We start from the raw sequence: 8,200 nt of genomic DNA on the forward strand, positions 1-8,200 counted from the left end.
GTCTCACTCAGTTGTTTTCTCAGCATGGAATTGAAAAGGTTTCTGAAGCTACAACCGGGCTCGTAAAAAAGAGGATCATGATCCATTAGTGATGTCTGCCATGGGCATAGCAGAGGGAAGAGGTAGTTTGTATGCCATGCATTTGACATGCCCAGATTAGATCACCTCTAGGGATTCTCCAACTTTATTAAAAAATTTTTTTGAAGTATATTTTAAAATTTTATGTACAAAGAGCTAGCATCATTTCTGTGGTAAAGCAGATGTCCTGGATGACCCATTCAAGAAAGTCTCACTTAGTCCAACTCAATGAAGCCTATGTCCTTCATGTAATGATGGAAACACTGATGGCATATATCGAGAGTGTATTTCCGAATCAGACCTCGCAAGTTTGAGCAGATGTGGCAAGAATAAGAACACTGGCCGAATTTTCTTGGATGGCTCCAGTGGAGCTACTGGTGACCCATCTTGCTTTCTTGGATGCAAGCAGGCAAAAGTTCTCCAACTTTAAATGTCTGTTCATAGAACTATCTACATCATATCTACCTAGAATTCTAGAGTATTGGAGCTGGAAGTTTCCAATGGGGTTCCTCAGCCCAATATTCTCATTGCATAAATGAGAAAGCTAAGACTCAGAGGGAAAGTGATGCACCTGGGGTGAGAACCTGAGTCCAGGGTCAGAGCTAATATAAGGAATTAACTTGCACTCATGTAAGCAGAGCAGGAGTCAAGGTTTAGTACAGAGGCTGTAGATGCTAACCCTGCTCAGGGTTAATTTCCTTCCTGATCTACTCTGAGGTTTCAGACAACTTGGCAATAGAACAAACTGGCTTTGAATCCTGGGCACAGTCACTTACTAGCTGTGTGCTCTTGAGAAAATTACTTGACCTTTCTAAACTTCAGTTTCCCCTTCTGTAAGATGTGGGTGGTAGTCCTATCTATCACGTAAGTGAGATAATACAGGGAGGGCACTTTTCAATTGTTTCTGGGACGGGGGAGGACTCAAACATTGACTCATTAGTATTATGACCACTGCTACTATTATCACAAGGCTTTACCTGCCTTGCTCCCTGGAGGTGGCACAGAGGCCTGGGAAGCGTAGGTTTCAAGGCATCTGAATTCTCAGGGATGACTTGAGACTTGTTAAGAAAAATTGGAAGAGTCGCATTTTCCCTAATCAAAATGCTTTGAAACTGAACCCAGTGACAAATTGTGATTTGCACCTGGAAAATGTCTCTAGAGCACTGTCAGAGCAGTGACATTTTCATTCAGGATTTCTGTAAGGAAGGAAGGGAAGCTCATCTAACAGGCCAGAAGCTTTATCAGATCTAAGTAGTTTTGTTTTTGGGGAAGCGAGGGAAGAAATGGTAAATGTCAATAGAAAAACAATTGACTTCAGACAAATTATATATATATATATATATATATATATATATATATATAATCAACCCATCAGGGGACAGGATCTGAGTCCCCTAGGGTTTGGAAGTTTGTCCCTAAATGTTGTGTAGTACTGAATTAAGGTAATCTGAGTTTGCGGTTTAAAAAATAAATCATGCAGGAAAAAACTCAATAGAGGGTGATTATTGCAGAGGCTGGAGCCGTGGTGAGAACTTGGGGAGTGGCAGGCATGGTTAGGTGTTGATCTAATTTCTGGAGGGCTAATGCACGAAGCTCTCCAGGCAACAATGACAAATGCACTTCTATCATCTCCATATTAAATTTAGTATCAAGGAGAGGGGCACTTCTCTCTTCAATTTCATTGGAATGTGATTAACATGGATATGAAAAAAGTTAAAGGAAACAGAATTTGATTTGAACTTCATAGTCTATCTCAGAGTGAAAATTAAGATGTATTTGTAGGATTTTCGTGGATAAGTTTCCAGGGACTCTAAACTGTGATTGAACCAATTCTATCTTGTACTTTTCCTCCCTCCCTTTCCCCTATCCTGGAGGTTTAAGTCTGCTGAGAATGAAGCAAAAGGAAGGAAGAGATAAGCCTGTGGAGAGCAGGGAGGATGCCATGCTGGGAGTGGGGAAGAAAGCTGCTTTGGCAACACTGCAGTGTGAAGGATTTCAGGCTGGTGTAGACAGGGGAAATGAACCCCTTGGTTGGGAATAAACCCTTTGTCAGCATGAGAATGGGGTTCTCTGATTTGGAACAAGAGAGTTGGGTGCAACCAAGAAGGAGGATCTCTAAAAAAATTGTAAATCTAGTGGTCAGCAGTTGGCTTTAGTGCTGGCATGCAATTTTGTTGGCAGTCGTCCAGGTGGGGATAACTCCAAATCATTTTCTTCCTCCAGTCCCTCTCTCTCACCTTCCAACTAAAACACTTTGGATTCAAAGACTGAGAACTTGAAAAGCCATCTATGGGCATCTGCACCTGGAAAGATCTCTTCTCTCCTGAGGTTCTCTCCCTCAATTTTATAATTTTGGGAATAGTGAAGGAAAGAAAAAGGAGGAGGGGAATGGGGACTCCTCTGCTTTGACAATGAAGGCACCTGTAGCTTCCGTATCGTACATCTTGAAAAGAGGCTGTGCTTTGTAGCTTTCACCCCGTGGTGTTGCAGATTTACTTTTTATAACAGAGACGCTTTTTCAGAGTGTGCTTACAAATTTATCTCCTCCTTTAGGGAGGCACCTTCTTTGAACATGCTCTACCTTTAGTAAGTAGTTTAAGAAACACAGACCCTTGCTCTGGCTAAACACTAGAAAATGGTGTAATTAAAGGGATGTGTTTACTTGGGAAATTGACCCAGAGCCCAATTTAGCATCATCATCCAGGCCAGACAGGGCCAGGCTGACGTCAGCAGGAGTCTGGCTGCCTCAGGAGTTGGGGACAGAGCTTGCTTGATTAAGATCTTTCCTGGGAAATGGAATTAAGCCTAATGATTTCCAATGGAAGGGACTGCTAATTGGGGAGGCAATGCTGCTTAATTGGGACACCTGCAGGTAATTAAAGGCTCCCTCCCAATGGCCTTCTCTATACTTAGGATTCTGGGAGTTAAGACAATGTGGAGAATATAGGCATTCTCAGCTCCTGCGCTGCATCTCCCCTTGATCCTCTGTCCAAGGCCACTCAACTAGGTCACCCTTCTGCTCCTTGACAAACAGTGCTTCAAGTGAGGTCTTCCATGGATCCTCAGGAGCTTGGGTAAGTTTAGGTATCTGGAGCTAAACTGCTCACAGGGAGTCTAGTGAGCTCCCTGGAAATGGGAGAAAAAGGCAATGAGGTAACGTGGCAGTGCCTAGGAGTGTCCTGTGTTTTGATCTTGACACCCAGACTGCAGAGACCTCTGTATCATGCAGGTCTGGCTGAATGGGACTTAGGGTTGAAGATGTCACTTTCTGCAGAGATGGGCGGGCCCAGCTCCAGCCCCATGTGGGAAGGCAGCGCTGATGGAAAATACTCCAGATTAGGAATTGGATAAACTGATTTCTAGATCCAAGTCTACTGCCAACTGGCATTGTGACTCTTACCTCTTTAGGCTTCAGTTTTCTCAACTGTAAAGTCAGTATGATTCTACCTAATCATGGACAATGCAGAGATCCTTTCATTCTGGATTCTGGGTAAGGGATTGAAGAAGGATGAAATTTTAATGTATGTTCTAAGGAACTCAGTCTAGTGAGGTAGACAAATCTGTAAATCAACACGTACCATTTGGTATTACATGTCCTACTGGACAATGGAGGAGGAGATTAGTTATCAGAGAAGATCAGAGAAGTCTTCAGAGGGGGGTAACATTTAAGTGACTGGGTTTTTTTTTGAAGTTTCCTTTTTTTTTTATTGAGTCCATAATAGTTTACATCATTGTGAAATTTCAGTTGTACATTATTTCTTGTCCATCACCATATAAGTGCTCCCCTTCACCCCCTGTGCCCATCCCCCATGCCCTGTCCCCTGGTAAGCACTGAACTGTTTTCTTTGTCCATGTGTTTATCTTCCACATAAGAATGAAGTCATATGGTGTTTGTCTTTCTCAGCATGGCTTATTTCGCTTAACATAATCCCCACCAGGTCCATCTATGTTGCTGCAAATGGGATGATTTTGTCTTTTTTTATGGCTGAGTAGTATTCCATTGTGTGTGTGTGTATATATATATATATATATATATACCACATCTTCTTTATCCAATCATTGGTTGATGGGCAACTGGGTTGCTTCCATGTCTTAGCTATTGCGAATGATGCTGCAATGAACATAAGGGTCCATAGGTCACTTTGGATTGTTGATTTCAAGTTGTTTGGATAGATACCCAGTAGTGAGATAGCTGGGTCATACGGTATTTCTATTTCTATTTTTTTGAGGAATCTCCATACTGTTTTCCATAGTGGCTGCACCAGTTTGCATTCCCACCAGCAGCGTATGAGAGTTCCCTTTTCTCCACACCATCTCCAATATTTGTTATTTTTAGTCTTAGTGATTATAGCCATTTTAACAGGCATAAGGTGGTATCTTAGTGTAGTTTTGATTTGTGTTTCCCTGATGATTAGTGATGTTGGACATCTTTTCATGTGTTTATTGGCCAGCTGTATATCTTCTTTGGAAAAATGTCTGCCCGTTTTTTGATCAAACTTTGTTTTTCGGTTGTTCAATTGTGTGAGTTCTTTATATATTGTGGACATTAACCCCTTGTCGGATACATGATTTGCAAATATTTTCTCCCAATTGGTGGCTTGTTTTTGTTTTGATCCTAGTTTCTTTTGTCTTGCAGAAGCTCTTTAGTCCCACTTGTTTATCTTTTCTTTTTTTCCCATTGTCCGAGGAGACATGGTATTTGAAAAGACCCTTTTGAGTTCAACATCAAAGAGTCTACTACCTATACTTTCTTCCAGAAAAGTTTATGATTTCAGAACTTATCTTCAAGTCTTTGATCCATTTTGAGTTTATTTTAGTGTATGACATGAGATAATGGTCTACTTTCATTCTTTTGCAAATGGTTGTCTAGTTTTCCCAACACCATTTATTGAAGAGACTATCTTTTCTCATTGTATGTTCTTGGCATCTTTGTTGAAGATTAGCTGTCCTTAGATGTGTGGTTTTATTTCTGGGCTTTCAGTTCTGTTCCATTGATCTGTGTACCTGTTTTTGTACCAGTACCATGCTGTTTTGATCACTATTGCTTTGTAGTACATTTTGAAGTCAGGGATTGTGATGCCTCTGGCTTTGCTTTTTTTTTTTTATCAGGATTGCTTCAGCAATTTGGGGTCTTTGGTTGCCCCATATGAATTTTATGATTCTTTGTTCTATTTCTGTGAAGAATGTCATTGGGATTCTGATTGGGATTACATTGAATCTGTAGATTGCTTTGGGTAGTATGGACATTTTAACTATGTTCATTCATCCAATCCATGTGCATGGAATCTCTTTCCATTTCTTTATGTCGTTATCTATTTCTTTCAATAATATCTTATAGTTTTCATTGTGTAAGTCCTTCACCTCCTTGGTTAAATTTATTCCTAGGTATTTTATTCTTTTTGTTGCAATTGTAAATGGGATTGTATTCTTTAGTTCTCTTTCTGTAAGTTCGTTATTAGAGTATAGAAATGCAACTGATTTTTGTAAGTTGATTTTCTATCCTGCAAATTTACTGTAGTTGTTGAATATTTCTAATAGTTTTCCAACGGATTCTTTAGGGTTTTCTATATATAATGTCTGCAAACAGCAGGAGTTTCACTTCTTCATTTCCTACTTGGATTCCTTTCATTCCTTTCTCTTGCCTAATTGCTCTGGCCAAAACCTTCAGTACTATGTTGGATAAGAGTGGTGAGAGTGGGCAGCCTTGTCTTGTTCCTGTTCTCAGAGGGATGACATTCAGTTTTTCTCCATTGAGTATGATGTTGGCTGTGGGTTTGTCATATATAGCCTTTATTATGTTGACGTAATTTTCTTCTATGCCTATTTTTGTTAACAGTTTTTTTTAAATCATAAATGGCTGTTAGATCTTGTCAGATGCTTTCTCTTTGTCTATTGAGATGGTCATGTGGTTTCTATTCCTCATTTTGTTAATGTGGTGTATCACATTGATTGACTTGTGGATGTTGAACCATCCCTGTGTCCCTGGTATAAATCCAACTTGATCATGATGTATGATCTTTCTGATATATTGCCATATTTGGCTTGCCAATATTTTGTTGAGGGTTTTTGCATCTATGTTCATCAGTGATATTGGCCTGTAGGTTTCCTTTTTTGTGTTGTCCTTGTCAGGCTTTGGTAACAGAGTGATGTTGGCCTTGTAGAATGTGTTAGGAAGCATTCTGTCTTTGCTAATTTTTTGGTATAGCTTGAGAAAGATAGATATTAAATCCTCTCCGAAAGTTTGGTAGAATTCTCCAGGGAAGCTGTCTGGGCCTGGGCTTTTATTCTTTGGCATGCTTTTGATTACTGTTTCAATCTCTTTACTTGTGATTGGTCTATTTGGATTATCTATTTCTTCTTGATTCTGCTTTGGGAGGTTGTAAGAGTCTGAGAGTTTATCCATTTCTTCTAGATTGTCCATTTTGTTGGCATATTGCTTTTTGTAGTATTCTCTTATCATCTTTTGTATTTCTGTGGTATCCATTGTAATTTCTCCTCTTTCATTACTAATTTTATTTATCTGGGCTTTCTCTTTTTTCTTTGTGAGTTCAGCTAGGGGTTTGCTAATTTTGTTTATCTTCTCAAAGAACCTTTGTTTCATTGATCCTGTCTACTGCCTTTTTTTGTTTCAATAGTATTTATTTCTGCTCTGATTTTTATTATTTCTCTCCTTCTTCTGACTTTGGGCTTTGTTCTTCTTTTTCTAATTCGATTAGGTGTAGTTGGAGATTGCTTATTTGGGATTTTTCTTGTTTGTTAAGGTGAACCTGTATTGTGGTGAATTTCCCTCTTAGTACTGCTTTTGCTGCATTCCATATGAGTTCGTATGATATGTTTTCATTTTCATTTGTCTCCAGATATTTTTTGACTTCTCCTTTAATTTCTTTGGTGATCCATTGGTTGTTCAGTCTCCACATCTTTGTCCCTTTCTCAGCTTTTTTCTTGTAATTAATTTCTAGCTTCATAGTATTGTGATTAGAAAAGAAACTTGTCGTTATTTGAATCTTCTTAACTTTATTGAAGCTTGCCTTGTTTCCCAACATATGGTCTATCCTTGAGAACGTTCCTTGTGCTCTTGAGATGAATGTGTATTCTGCTGTGTTGGATGGAGTGTTCTATATATATCTATTAAATCCAGCTGGTCTTGCTTTTCATTTAATTCCAATGTTTCCTTGTTGACTTTCTGTCTGGGTGTTCTATCCATTGATGTGAGTGGAGTGTTGAGGTCCCCTACTATTATTGTGTTATTATTAATATCTCCTTTCAGATTTGTTAATACTTGCTTTATGTACTTTGGTGCTCCTGTGTTGGGTGCATAGATATTTATAAGTGTTATGTCTTGGTGGAGTGTCCCTTTTATCATTATATACTGCTCCTCTTTGTCTCTCTTTGCCTGTCTTATCTTGAAGTCTACTTTGTCTGAGATAAGTATTGCAACACCTGCTTTCTTTTGTTTGCTATTAGCTCAGAGTATTGTCTTCCATCCCTTCACTCTGAGCCTGTGTTTGTTGTTGGAGCTGAGATGTGTTTTCTGGAGGCAGCATATTGTTGGGTCTTGTTCTTTAACACTCTGTTCTTTAGCCACTCTGTGTCTTCTTATTGGAGAATTCAATCCATTTACACTTAGGGTGATTATTAATACATGAGAGCTTAGTACTGCCATTTTATCACTCATTTTCCAGTTCTCCTGCATTTCCTTTGTTTCTTGTCCTGTATATTTCTGTCTACCAGTTGAATTATGTAGTTTTTTATGTTGGGCTTCTTAGTTTTCTCCTTATTTATTATTTGTTTCTCTGTTCTTCTTTTTTGTTTAGTGGTTACTGTGAGGTTTGTATGCAAAATCTTGTAGATAAGATAGTCTGTTTTCTGATGGCCTCCTATTTCCTTAGACTAAACTGATTCAGTTCCCTTCCTGTTCCCCTCCTAAGCTGTTTTTCTCATATCTTATTCCATCTTGTGTTGTGAGTTTGTGGTTAAAATGACAAGATTATCTTTTTAAGTGACTGTTTTGAGAGAAGAAGCTTTATGAACGGATAAGGCAGAGGGAGAAAGGATTCCAGGCAGAGAAAACAAAGGCACAGGCATGCAAACCCTATGGCACATTCCAAGATTTGTCACTGGT

General features: G+C 39.1%; 1 pseudogene; it reads right to left on the reverse strand.

The window, feature by feature from the left end:
• Positions 1-293: 293 nt before the first annotated feature.
• LOC106822979 (small ribosomal subunit protein uS14-like) lies at positions 294-464 on the reverse strand (annotated as a pseudogene).
• Positions 465-8,200: the final 7,736 nt, after the last annotated feature.

This window comes from Equus asinus, chromosome 9 (genome assembly GCF_041296235.1).
Source record: "Equus asinus isolate D_3611 breed Donkey chromosome 9, EquAss-T2T_v2, whole genome shotgun sequence".
Taxonomy (NCBI): domain Eukaryota; kingdom Metazoa; phylum Chordata; class Mammalia; order Perissodactyla; family Equidae; genus Equus; species Equus asinus.